This window comes from Chiroxiphia lanceolata, chromosome 3, assembly GCF_009829145.1.
Source record: "Chiroxiphia lanceolata isolate bChiLan1 chromosome 3, bChiLan1.pri, whole genome shotgun sequence".
NCBI classification, from domain to species: domain Eukaryota; kingdom Metazoa; phylum Chordata; class Aves; order Passeriformes; family Pipridae; genus Chiroxiphia; species Chiroxiphia lanceolata.
The window spans coordinates 72,192,578-72,206,862 of NC_045639.1; the positions used below are offsets into that span (position 1 = coordinate 72,192,578).

General features: G+C 40.3%; 1 long non-coding RNA gene across 1 annotated transcript; it reads right to left on the reverse strand.

The window, feature by feature from the left end:
* Window positions 1–2,286: 2,286 nt before the first annotated feature.
* Window positions 2,287–5,212, reverse strand: LOC116784832. Its single transcript, XR_004356263.1, has 3 exons — window positions 5,127–5,212; window positions 2,771–2,849; window positions 2,287–2,596 (listed from the first exon to the last, which is right to left on the reverse strand). It is a non-coding gene; the product is annotated as an uncharacterized LOC116784832 (long non-coding RNA).
* Between the last annotated feature and the right edge of the window lie 9,073 nt (window positions 5,213–14,285).

Consider the following 14,285-nt stretch of genomic DNA (forward strand, 5'->3'; position numbering starts at 1 on the left):
AGAGGTGGATGAGAAATTCATTCACCCACAGCCCCAAGGCTGTTAAACAGTGTCTTTTTTCTGGAGTCAGTGGAGAGAAATGTGATGTGCGTATTGAGCCCATCCAGTGGGCAGTGGACATGTGGTAATGCTATAAAATGGGAATTATCATTCCTTCATTAATTCCATTTAAATTTTTAGCTTTTTCTATTGGTGACTTTCCTTTTCTTTGTGTAGGGTCCAACTCTATAGATCCTGCTTTTCGTTGGAAACTCATAAAGGCAATGTTTAAGCCAAATAACTATAAATAGATAAATGAATTTGAATGCCTAGATCCATGGATTCAAGAAGGCTTTAGTCTCCATTAAGATTTCTGAGTGTCAAAACAAGCTAGATAATACTGAAATATGCTCTGATATTCAGTATCCTCTCTTCAAAGAGATAAAGGAATGCCTCTTGGATTGCATTAGGACAACCTAGGGTGGAGACAAAAAAAACCTGAAGGCTTTTCCTGTACTTTTTGTTAGTCTTTGTGGTCTTATATAAATGGGAAACATAATTACACCTCTTTGTGTGTGAATATACAATGTCATATATATTCAGAACAACCTACTCTTTTAGGACCTGATTAAATATACCATTATATCTTCACAGAAATTTAAACAGAGTTGTTGCTGAGTTCAAATAGAGCTGACAAAATTTCCGAGTTTCCAAGAGAATGCAAGTCACTCATGACCTTGGTTCGTTGCATAGATGCAGAAGGAATTTCTGGTTGTCACACATTTCCACCTACAGCTGGCAATATTTTTTATATCAAAATCCCTTCACTGCAGGCTGGCAACAAGCTGTGCATAAGAGCCCCACTGAGGCTGCTAACAACTCTGCATAACCCTGGGGATCTGATGTCTGTCCCAGCTTCAGCATAGAACAGGGATTTATAGCTATACTCAAACTGATAATGAAAATGTTAAAAAATTTTTTTTTTTTATAATCTAATCCAAATCTCAGTGAACTGCAACAGAGGATGGTTTCAGACTAGTTCTCAGTGAACGCCCTCATCTTTCGTGAATCCAGTAGGTGACTATGAGACCAGCAAAAATAATCTGTGATTCTGGGAAATTTTGATGCTTTATGTGGGTGATTTTATGCAGTTAAGGCACATGTTTGTAAATAATTGTCCAACCATTAAAACCAGCTTGTCTCTTTTTTTCTGCAGGCTATCAACACATTTGCAGGATGCCAATATGTATACAAATATGTATCTTAAACCACATGGTCAATCTGGTCTAGACTTCTTGAGCAGCATTTCTAACATTGTTAAGACAAAAGTATGTGCCATTTAGACCATATTCATGCTAATAACAAGACACATGTACTATCCCCTTAAATCTGCAGGCAAACACTGTTAAAGATTTATTTCTGCCATGGTACAGATGCTGACCCTTGTAAAGATGTATTAAAACCAGGCATAAGGGAGTAAGTGGGACATTTTAGAAGTGCATGAGGACAACCTGCTGTGTTCTTCACAGGTAGTTAAAGATGTTAGAAGACTGTGTAAAATGGCTATTTGCCTGTTCATAAAATCAGATGGATGTAGCTCGATACTTTCAGGAGCATTTGATGCTACTAGATGCTGACTAGGATGCAAAATAGCTGCATCATGTACCATATATTTAGAAGCATCTGGATAAAACAGGTATTTATTACCAAAATGACTTCATAATGCAGATTGTTCCATCATACTACCTACCTATAGATACAGGGAATTTATACACCAAAGCCTGCAGCACTTCCCAATTTTTCCCATTGTGTTGTGAACATTTTACATTTTTCCCCATTCTAAACCAGCTCTCAATTAAACAACAATTTACATGAGTCTTCAAAGTGAAGCAGAGTTAGGGAGAAATACCACACAACACTTTTTGAGAAATGCAGATTTGAACTTGAATGTTAAGGAGGAGATAATATTCCTGTCATTTGAAGTGTCATGGTAGCTTTCCAACCACAAGCTGTTCCAGGCCCTCCTGGCACAGATAATTGAGAGAGGCCTGTGAGCAGCCAAAGATGTGAGATCATTCTCCACTCTCTTGAGGACTTCCAGTGCTTCCTGAGGTGCTGCTGGACTGCTCTGTGGCCCCCAAAAGCTCATCTCTGCCAAGGGCCTGAGCTTGGCCCACCACAGATGCCAGAGCAAGAGGTGTAGCCCTCAGGAGGCAGCTTCAGGGCTCTCTTTCAAAGCCTGTACAAAAGAATCATTTTTGGGGAGAGATTTTGGTGTTACAGCTCTCCAGTATGACTCCAGGAGTCCTTACAAGATGATGTATATGGGACCAAGGTAGGGAGACAACTCAGTCTTGGAATTTAGTATTCAGACAATGGATTTACACTTTTTTACTGAGTTTATTTTATCTGTTTTATGGTGTCACAGGGAGAGGAATTTCCGAGGAGCATTGCAAGTTGATGGCTGTGTTTGGGAACCATCAGATGCAAAGAGCTCATCCCCAGGTTTTCTTCATGTCAATGACACAATTTTAATAAGGGGACCTTGTCTTACTCCTCCAACTGACCATGGAGGAGCTATGATACTTCACAAGGCAGGAATAGTGATCAAACTCGCCTGAAACATTAATAGAAAACTAATTATTATTGGCATCACACAAAAAGAAATTCTACATAGTAATTCTGTTTATTTTTAAACTGAGAAACAGTAAATTTCCGGTGCTGATAGAAAAGTGCTGATTAATAAAAATGATAACATCTTTTTTTGCAAGACCTTTATTTTATTTCTTACCAGCCTGATGTTGGTACATATTTTAATCAAGGCATTATTTGTCCATTTTCTTTCATCTTTGAGCCCAAATGACATGACCCTAGAAATACATAATGAAGACAAAACAGGAGGGTACCATTCCATGTTATACTTAGAATATCTGTCTTATTTGGTGACTCCATGGGTGCTTCCCTACATGAGAAGAGACTGTCATTCATTAAAGATTTAAATAAGAAAAACTACAGAGGAGTGATTGTGTGAGAGATTTATTGCTCAGTAACAAACCAGAAAACTTTAAAATATTTTGTCCCAAAAAGAGACTTTTAAAATTATGTGCCCGCTAATCTTGCTGATTTTTTCAGTTTCCTTTTTGGAGGAAAGCCAACGGGAAGATTGTGGTAGGATAGTTATCCCCCCAAAATATTGATTTCATTAAAACTGTTGATTTAGCTTATGAGCTTGACTATTAAACAAAAGTGTCATCAGTTATCATCTTTAGATTTGTTCTAGTCTTTGATATCAGTGTTTTGAAGATATATGAATTTCCCTACCCTAGAAGGTGAGAATTTAATTGGTGTTAAATAGCTTAGTTCCCATTTTCTCCAAGGAAATGACCAGAAAACTCACAGTTTTGTCCCTGAGGCAGTCTACTTCAGGTATCTGTTTTTTAGCTTTCTTACACTTCATGTGCAGACAGTTACCACAAGAACAAGTAAGGAGAAGATATGTTTTCTGAAGTAGCTATTTTGCTGATAACCTCTAAATAATTTTTTCTACGTAATTTATCTGGTGAGGCAGCAGGTATAAGCAGGTAGCTTGGGCAAGAGTTATTTAGATTGAGTCTTAGGTAAGTGAGAGAAGACTTTTATGTTTACAAGTGTATGGCCCACTTGCACTGCAGTCACAAAACACAAAATCCAGTCTTGGCAGTGTGAGGCTTCCTGGCCTTTTTTTTTTTCCTGAACACCTGTACACAGACACTTATAAAAATAAGGAGAAGAGTATTTTCCTTAAAAAACATGTGTGCATGGTCTCTTTCTCCTCAGTCTACGTTTGCTGCTGTACGCTCTTTCCCCATCCCCATCCTGCTTGGTTTCCTGCTACATGTTTAAAGAAACAGAACATATATCCCTATAAAAATAATATCAGGTCATTGTTTCAGAAGAAAGAATGTCACCACTTGAGTTAGCACGAAATATTTCCTTCTGCATCAAGAGACCTGACTGAGGCAGACATCTCTGACTTGGGATTCAGTGTTATCCAAGTAGATGTAGTTTTGACTTTAAGATGTTAAAAATAAGCTGATGGTAACCGGATAACTGTGTATTTTGAAACAATTATTTCCTTGGATACAGAGACACACAGTGTATGTTCCTCTGACATCTGCACTTTTCTTATTCGTGAACACATGAAAACAGGAAAATAGTATGAAAGACCTGAAGTGGAATTTTTGCTGTATCACAATTCTGCCAGTGAACTTCCACTGAAAAGAAACTGACAGTTTTAATTGTTTTTTAAGCATGTAATATACAATTCATTATTGTGTCGTGCATCCTATGATTGTGAGATACTCTTTATTACTCATTGTTATATCAGGCAACATTTCTCTCATGCATACATCTGGTTTTATGTAGATCCTAGCAATGGAACAAAAACACAGTGCATGCCTTGTGGCATCTCTTCATAGCTGAGTTTCCTTTGCTTGCTTTTTAGAGGGTACTTAGCATTTGCTTGGAACTTGATAGTTTTGAATCAAGTCTTTATTTACAAGTGATGACATTAAAGATGAATAACACAAAGAAAATCAGTTCAGCAATATAATTTTGAATCAAGAAACTCTCAGTAATTAATAGATACTTCATTTTAATCTCTTGCAACAGATGCATGTACTTCTCTTGGCAGTTAACTGCTTTCAGGCACTAATTTGACACCATATGGGTGTCAGATTTCTGATCTCAACAATTGCTTAATTAATTGATGTTTTTATTTTTGAATGGATTGTGTCTGCTGAGATCAAAAACCTAAGCATGCTATAAAATTGTAAATAGAGAGAGCTTTCCTTACAGATTAATGCAGTATAACACCCCAAATTTGGGTACGTTATGTTTATGATTGATTTCACTTGGATATCATGTTGCTCTAAGTGTGAGAAAGAGAGAGGAGCCAGAAACCAAAGACAGTGGTGGGAAGCACATACATAAAGTATAGCTAACCCCAAAATCATGAATCACTCTCTAATAAAAACAACTAAACAAAGGCAAAATCCAGAGATGGTCCTGAAAGTGGTAGAAACAGATAAAGAGAAATTTCAGGTTTTAAAATTTTCTCTGGTCCATTCCAAAAATTGGAGCTTAGCCTGGTATTTAGAAAAACTTACAGTGTAAGTATATGTTTTAACACTACATGTTCCAAGACTCTTCCCATAGCTGTTGCAGTCCCCTGCAGTTCTGGTGACTCCATCTCCAGAAGACACAGTAGAGTGAAAAATATGTAGATAAAATGTTGATAAAGATGATGAGAGGTATGGAATCAGTAAACAAATTATAGCTCTTCAGCTGGTAAAGGAGATAATTAATACAGCAAATGTCCTATGTTGACTGATATAAGGAAGGTGAATAGGCCCAATATAGGTGATAGGCACCATTTGTTCAATATTTCTTGTACCCTTCTTATATCCCTTGCAAGAGGGTACACTATTTGAAATTTTGAGTCATGGTGTTTAAAATAAAGGAAACAAGCAATTTTTTTACTCAAAGCATAGTTAACTCACTGTCACAGGATGTTGTGGAAGCCAAGAGATATAAATGGATTAAAAATGGCAATAAAGAATTTTACAAAGAATAGGTCCATTGATGAACATCAAAAACAATAGCCCAGATGCAATGTCTGGCTCAAAAATTCTCTGACCTCTTGATTGTTGGCAGTTATCTATCCTTACCCAAGGAAGGATCATTCTCTATTCTTTGCTTAGCCAACCTCAGCTGGCTCGTGCCAAAGAAAGGCTACTGAGTTAGATGGATTTGGCTGTCCCTATCATGGTATTTTCATTTTAAAAAAGGAAATAATAAAAAAATAGAGTTTTGCAAAAATTCCATATATCCCACCTGTCAGTTGTGTCCTATTGTAATCACAAAGGGACAAAGAAAAACTTCAGGATCTGGAACGGGGAGGGAAATCTTGCTGAGAAAAAGGCTGTTATTCTGTCATTTTGCACAGACTCTGAACATTTACAACAAAGAAATATGAATTCCATCAGCAGAACCAGAAGAACTATGCCCTGATCAGGAATTATTACAAATGTTCTTTGAAAAATGTTACGTTCTTCCTTAAAAAAAAAAATTGTTAATTGTAGCAGAAAATAAAAAAGATTATGTTGTTTTTTGCAGTTGTATCAGAAAGGGAATACCCTGTCTCTGTGAGGAACATAGAGATTTCCTCTAAGCCAAATATGTTTCTTACACCACAGTCAGAGGACAATAAAATTTAACTTGCACTTTCAAGTATGGTTTTAGTTCCAGTTTGAAGGGGATTTTCTGGATTCAGAGTCTGACTTCTTGGTTGATCTCTACCAAAAATTTCTAGCCAATCCTCAGTATCACCTTCCCTACCATCACGCCCAGGAACGTCCATCTCCTCTCACCTACTGTATCGCCATCCCATGGGCCTGCAGGCTGCATGACAACCATGGTCAGCTATTAGCAAGTAACATATTGAGTTTAGCAGCCATATCCTGCTGACTATAAACTTAATCTTGCTCTTTGCCAACAGTTCACTGCCACAGAGGAAAGGGATCCTATATCATTTGTCTACCATCATTTCTCCACCAGCTGGAATTAATGAGCTTCCAGAGATATCCCATTGCCAGAAGATGAGCCTTGCCTGAGGTAGGTAAAATCCTGTAGTGCTAGTGTGAGACACTGTGGAAGGACTCAGAATACTCTCAGTGTATCCTGAAGGTCAGGTCAGGAGTGACAGAGCCACAGCAGAATAGCATGGAGATCATCAGCTTGCATCCTTGGTCAGAGACAGAAAAGGAATGGTACTGCCCTGCGTATGTAGTTTTCAACTTCTTTTTCCTGGAAATATGATGTGGAAACATGGAAAACAACTTTTTAAATGAAAGTGAATAACTCAAATGTAACTTGCCTTATAAAGTGTCATAAGAAATTTGTGCAGGCCAAAGGGGTGTGTTAGGTCAACTCTTCAGGCTCCTTAGTATAACCTCCCTTATGAGTTATCACGTTAGAAAATATGGCCTTAATTTATGCTCAATCAATCAGGTGATCTTTACCACATAAGGAGTAGTAATGAAAAATGAAAATGAAAATGTATTTGGGTTTGTGAGAAAATGAAAAAGGAACATCCAAATTAAATGTCAATTACTATCAAGTATTCAGTTAGTCCAAAAGATGACATTTGGTGAAGTCTGAACTCTTCAGGTTTGTGGTTTCATCTGTATTAGCTTTCAGTAATGCAAAAAAAAAAAAAAGTAGAAGTGTTTTCTTAAAGTAAGACTTTCTTATTGACAGCTGACACTTGCCAGTGAGAACTGAACTCTGGCAGACACAAGTCATGAATCATAATTACTGGAAAGCACTAGAAATGTACTTGTCCTTTCCTCTACTCTTTCTCCTGGAAAAATGCTTCCTTTATAGTTCTTATCAAGTTAAATGGTAGTAAGTGGTCAGGCAGAGACTGTCAGCAGTTGTCATGCAAGCTGTAACTGGAAATCTAAAAATGTACCACCAAAGCCTAATAGTGAAACTGTGGGCTCAGACAACTGATGAAGCAGAAAGGGTGGGTGTGTGTTTCTAGCACAGGCTGCCTGCTGCATCAATCTGTTTCCTGCTCACCTTATTGACATGAGAAGCACTTATGAGAACAGCTAAATAAATCATGTAAGCAAAAGAGCTTTTGGACCTCTTGCTTCTCTGCAGAGATCTCCTAAACTGAAAGAAGCTGGCTGATGATTTCATGTGCAAAGGTGCTTTCTACCATGCCTATAGCATCTTACTCCTGTTTTTAGAAGTCTGTTGTTTCCCCTTCATGTAGCATTCCCCATCTCACTCTCACCCATCTATCTGCTGAGTACAAGTGGAACAGCGATTTTTGGCCCCTCAAACTAAGCAATGTGCTAAAAACAGGTGCTTATACACAGTGTAAGCAACTAAATATGATACAAATACCTAAAGGTGAAAACCAAAATTCAAAACATACAAAGTAGACATATATTGCAATGACTGCACAGGAAACATTAGTACACAGCTCCAGCAAATGCAGATGACTGATTGCATTTGGCCTTTTGCTTGGACTTGTTCCAGGCATACAGCCACACACATTCTGCTCAGTATCTCAGTACGGAATCTTAAAAAGGTGCTGCAGAAGTTGCAAAATTGTTGTCCAGTCTGATGCAATCTCTTCTAATCATTTTCCCACAGCCATACATTACAGTTCACGTTTCCTGAGTCCCACGATCGTGCCTCTCCTTCCCTCCCCCTTTTATCTCCATCTTTCTCTCCCTCACTTCCTTTTTCATCTAACTCTCCTGCACCATTACCCTATCCCCCTCTTCTTCCAGAGGCGTATTCATCAGTGGGTGTAAATAAGCATTAGTGCATTTGTGTCAATGGGAGTGATTTCAGCTAAAAACTTGGCTGACAATACTTGTTTGAAATGCAGAAATTCAGTCTTGCACCCCTGCCTCTTGCTGTGAATGCTTTGGCTCTGTGCTGAATGTCTGTGCCTGGCAGAGCCCCTCCTTGCCACCTCATCCTGTTAAAGCCTGAACCATTCACCGGGCGATATCTAATGGCAAGATGTAAGGTGCTGGGGCAAGAAGGAAGGACCTGACATCCCCACAAGAATAATTTTGTGTTGCTGTAACACTGCTATTAAGGACTAACGATGACTCAGGCTGCTATTCTACAGTGGCAGAGTGGCTACACCAGGGTTTTAAATCCCTGCTCAGCAAGATGCCCAAGTTCTCAATATTGGTGTTAGTATTCCCATAGTTTCTGAAGTCCCTAGCAGCCCTTTTTTATGCATGTGCATCAAACACTGCTTGCCGGCTGGCAGTCTCGTCATGTTAAGAAAACAATGGCTTAGGTTCAAGCTACAGTGTTTTTCTTTCTGTGGGATGATCAAAGGGCTCTAAACAAAGGCACAGAAAAGGTCTCAAACAAGTTTCTGCAGTGATTGCACCGAGGTTACAGGCAATGGGCAAAGTACAGTAAAGTCAGTGAAAGTGAAAAGTGTCTGGCAGGGAAAACGACCATTTTCAGAGACTCAGAGAAGCCAGTCAGCTAATGCAAAGGTGACTCAGTTATATGTAACCAGGCCCCTCTGATTTCTGATTTACTCAGCGACATGCCTCGTCAAGAGAGTTTGGGCTAGCCTGTTTCATTTTGATCTGTTTATCTCTTTTACATTATGACGCTATTGCTCCAGTCTGCAGCCCCAGAGAGATCCCACTCATTCCTCCCTGAACCATTGTAAGAAGACTAGTGGATCCAAGGGTGCTGGAAAAGCCTGTGGCATTGTTTTGCTGTCATGCAAACCTGGCTACCTTACCACTATTATCATAGACTGACATCTTTCGTTGCCTTTTCTGTTTTCCAAGACAAAAGAGCCAGCTGAGACTGGAACAAAGGAGAATACAGGGAAAGGGAGAGAATATGTCAAGCGAGAATAGTTTGGAAAGGGCCAAAAGTGGAAAAGGAAGTCTAATTCTAGCCTCAACCAGGGGAAAAAAAGTTTTTTTTGAGAAATGTAAACAAATCAGGAAATCCTGGCACTTACTCCAGTTCCGATTTGGCAAAACACACCAGTTCTTTCCCTATGTATGAGCTGCTGTTTGTGAATGAAATCCAGATTAGGTTATTCATTGAGCCCTGCCAGTCCCACAGTTTCCAGGTTTCCTTTTGCTTATGGCATAGCTTAAACCTTAAAATAATAATAATAAAAAAAAGCATATGCATGTTATTAACTCTCCATATTCAAATGGAAATACAATGCTATCATAAATCTCTATTTTTTCTAATGTAAATTCCTCTCTCCAGCATGAAGCTGCAGGAAAGCCATTGTATCTGCACAATCTAAACTTGAAAGGGAATTTTTGTTAAACTAGTTATGATAGGGGAAACATGTTTTTCACTGAGTTGAAAGATTAAAGTTGGCCATAAAAAGGGGTGGAGGGGCTGGAGAAGGATTATTGGTTGCTGAACTAATGATTAGATACAGGACTTCAAGGACAAATTAAGGAGCACAAAAAGAAAGATTTCCGAAGATAAGTGAAACCAGTTCCAATAATATCAAAGAAAAGATGCCTTGTTTATCACAGATTTTAATCTCTCCCAGTTCTATTCTACCTCTATTAGTCTAATTAGACAAAGAGAGTGTAAACCCTAGAAGAGACAACCAATCTTTTGTAGACCTTGAAGTCTACCCAGCGTATCTGTCTCCCAACTTGCCCTTCTTTTACCTGTCTCCCATCATGGGTAATTTCCCCCTCTCTTGTGATTTTGATTCCTTACAGAAATAGGACTCTGGTTGCCAAAATTCCCTTTTTCCTCATTAAAAACTCTTTCTGGCTCATTAACACTGTCTCTTTAGAGCAGGGAGGGAGAGCAGGAGGAAGAGAGGGGATTGAATGCAGTTGCTCTTACTTAGGCGGGGCTCATCAGTGCTGCAGTATGGGGACTGTTGGGGGCTAAACTGAAGGATACACCAGAAGCCATAAAAATGAAGGACCTAAATGGCCAAGTCAGTGTATCTTGTCCATGGAGACATGAGATAAAGAGTTTCATGAATGCCAAATGGTAGTAGTGATGAGCTCTCATTTAAAGTCTGTCAGTATAATGAATTGCAAGGAGTCAAGGAAAAAATCCCCATCCACTCCAACTGGCCCTTATGGATGGCTTTGGCTAAGCACAGTAACAACTTTAACCCTGCTCTGAGGTGGATACATGGAAAGATGCAACCGCGCTGTTGCTTCCGTGTTGCTTGCATGCTCTCAGTCAAATCCTTGTGAAATGGAAATGTTGGAAGAGCTGTTTGAATTGCTGAAGACCTGGAGCAGCTCTTGTTTCCATCAAGAGCCTTGCTCACGTATTTATTTGTTTCATGAATGAGCACATGTACTGTTTGAGAGAGAAAAGACAGGGAAGGTAGTATTTGCACAGTCATCTTTTCTCCATAAAAATGATTGCATCTTCTACCTGGAGATAGTCAATGGTTGTGAGCCCTGATGAGCTAAAATCACAGTGAAAGCAAGGTGTATTCATTTTACTGTGATATTACTGTAATATTTGAGCCTCTTTTCCTTGTAGAAGCTGGACATAATTGGGATTTACATGGTGGTAAAACTAAAGCGACAGTGTTTGATTTTGGTTCCTTTTTTTTCAGGTAGATGTATTTTTTTAGAGATAGGAGCTAGAGCTCCATTTAAAAGTGACATGGCCTAAAATAAAATTCGTCAAAGTTTCTCAAATTTTACTTTTCTGACAGTTTTTTCCAAATACTTAGATTCTCTTAGCACAAATATTTGTTGCCAGAAACAGGAAAATATTGCTACCCACTCAAATTTCCCTAAATTAAAAAAAAAGTCTATAACGTGGTTAATATTTTATGTTCTCCATTGCTTTAAACCTCTTTCATTTCTTCATTTAAAGGCTGACTACAGTCCACAGCATAGCACAAATGGGGGTTACAGCTGCTGTATCAGACACAGTCCTCCAGACTGTGAAAGGCTGGTCCCTTCTGTATGGTTTGACACCCACCTGAACCCCAAAAAACTGCAGCTGAAGATATACTCTTCTTCCCTCTCTGAAGAGTGCTGCTTTTGGCAAGTGGGAGGTGAGAAGTAGCAGACAAAGGTAGGCTGAGGCCAGGGAGGTCTCATTACACGCCAGCGTGCTGGAGTCTGGAGTTCCCAACTGATCTCCTGACTACCAGCCATGCAAGCCACAGGGACTGTCAAATGGAGAAAGGAGAACTTATTTAAGGTTATCATTCTGGGGACAGTTTCTTGAAGAATTACTACTGCATTTCTGTATAGGCAGCATCTCAACTCCTTTCACATTGGTACAGGGCTTTCCATCACCTGCAGAGGCAATAGCCGTGAGACAACTGTCCTAAGCACATTGGACATCCATTTCTGCATTCAACAGAGACAGTTGTAGAACTTGTAAAAATAGTTAAAAAATATACATTAATTTTTTTGTTTAATTTTACTGCTGTTGGGGCTATAAAAACAACTTTTTTTTTCATGCCAGGGCATGGTTAATCACAAATAAAATAATCTGGAAAGAAATTAAATTATAGATCCACCTCTGGCTGCACTTTGTTCGTCTGGGGAAAAAAAAATAAAATCCAGTACATCTGGGCACTCAGAGGAGAGCATGCAAAAGCTGTAGATGGTACATCTCTGTTACCCTGCCAAGGGAAAACTGCAGCAGCAGAGCTATTAATGTCAGGCTGTTTCTGTAGTCTACATAGTGCTGTATTCTTCAGTGCAGAAAAGAAGGGAAACAGGTGCTCCTTCTCAGCATCTGGTTTGGATGACCACAATACTCCAAACACCTGCAATTCGCAGTACTGCCAAGCCTTGCATGCTATTGTATGAGGCAGGACTGTCTGCCTATAGCAATAAAAGACATTGTTTATCAGTTGTACCAGAGGAACATGGATTGTGAGGAGGGGACAGAACAAACAAACCTGGAAAAAACCCCTCTATTAGTCTGTAGCTTGAATGCTTTTGACCATGAAAGTTCGGGGGGTTGATTGCTTTTCTTTTTGCAGAGATTGGAAAATGGACACTAGCCTTGTGGCAGGTTTTTCTATCTGAACAGACACCAGGCACTTGTGTTAAGAGCGTGATAGCTTTTTAGTATCAGCTATCAGGTTTTAGGGCTTGAAGGGGAACTGCAGTTCCACATTTTAACAGAATTGTTTTTACAGGCTGTGCTGAGTTTTATCTCTTTAGCTCTGACTATAAACATGATGATTCACATCTTACTAAGAGTGGATTTAGGACTATTTAGGATTACAACTGAAACTTTGCCCAGAACCTTAGATACTGAAGTTTATTCTATTTTAGGTTTCCTCCTCAGGAATGGCAAAGCCATTTCCCTGGATGTGAAACAACCAAGACATTCAGAAAACCAAAACAGGGCAGCACATTTAGGAAGATGCCGCAGCATGAGCCATCCCAGGGAAGTCACTGGTATCACTTATGTCCTTTAAACCGCACACAGATTTTAGCACCTTTTTAAGATGACAAATTATTTCTTTCTGAAGCAAACGATTGGCAGATGGCCTGTCTAGATCCTGTTCTGGAAACCATAGTAGTCTTATTTCCTGCCTTTGGGAAAGCTGCTTAATTTAGGAGCATTTTCCTTTTCCCTACCTGCAAAGCCGGGACGGCAGCGGGTAGCTACCTCCTGCGTGGGCTTTTTAGTGGGAAGCGCACGGAGCCGTGGAGCTTCCCAAGGGAAAGCCCTTCCAGGAGCGGTAGGCCCTGCTGCCGTGGCGGGAGGTGCCGCACCAGCCACCGCCGGCTGTCCAGTGGGGAAGGGGCCGGGACGGCGAGCGCATTCCCGGGAGAGGCGTCGGCAGCCGGGCTCGTCCCTTTGCCGTGAGCCCCAACTAGCGAGCGGCCGAGGAACGGCAGCGGTCAGCGCTCTCGGTCTTCAGCGAGGTCACTTGGGGTGGGGAAAAAGCTTGAAAATCTTGTCTTGGCCCCTTGACCACCGGCCTGAAAATGTCTGTGACACTGAACTTACCTGCCAGTGTACGTTCGCAGCCCAGAGAGCCAATCGCGTCCTGGGCTGCTCAGAAGCAGCGTGGCCAGCGGAGCGAGGGAGGTGATTCTGCCCCTCTACTCCATTCTGGTGCGACCTCACCTGGAGTGCTGGGCCCAGCTCTTGGAACCCCCAACACAAGAAGGATGTGGACCTGCTGAAGTGGGTCCAGAGGAGAGACACAAGATGATCAGAGGGCTGAAGCACCTCCCTATAAAGATGAGTTGAGAGAGATGGGGTTGTTCAGCCTGGAGGAGAAAAGATTCCGGGGAGATCTTAGAGCAGCCTTCCAGTACCTAAAGGGGGCTTATAAGAAAGATGGGGATAGACTTTTTAGCAGGCTCTGTAGCAATAGGGCAAGGGATAATGGTTAAGCTGTAAGAGCAGAGATTTAGACTAGATATTAGGAAGAAGATTTTTTGCAATTAGGATGGTAAAACACAGGAATAGGTTGCCCAACGAGGTGGTGGATGCCCCATCCATGGGAATATTCAAGTTCAGGTGGACAAGATGTCCCTGTTCACTGCAGGGAGGTTTGACTGGATCACCTTGAAAGATCCCTTCCAGCCCAAACTATTCTGTGAAGATTAATATCTTTTCTCTCAGCTTTTTGAAAACTATTTCAGGATGGGAGGGGATTTCATACTTCACAATTATGGCTTTGCTGAGAAAAACCTCTCCTCTCACTGGCATGAGCAGTACTTTGCTCACAGGAAATACTTTAGTGGAGTTTTGGA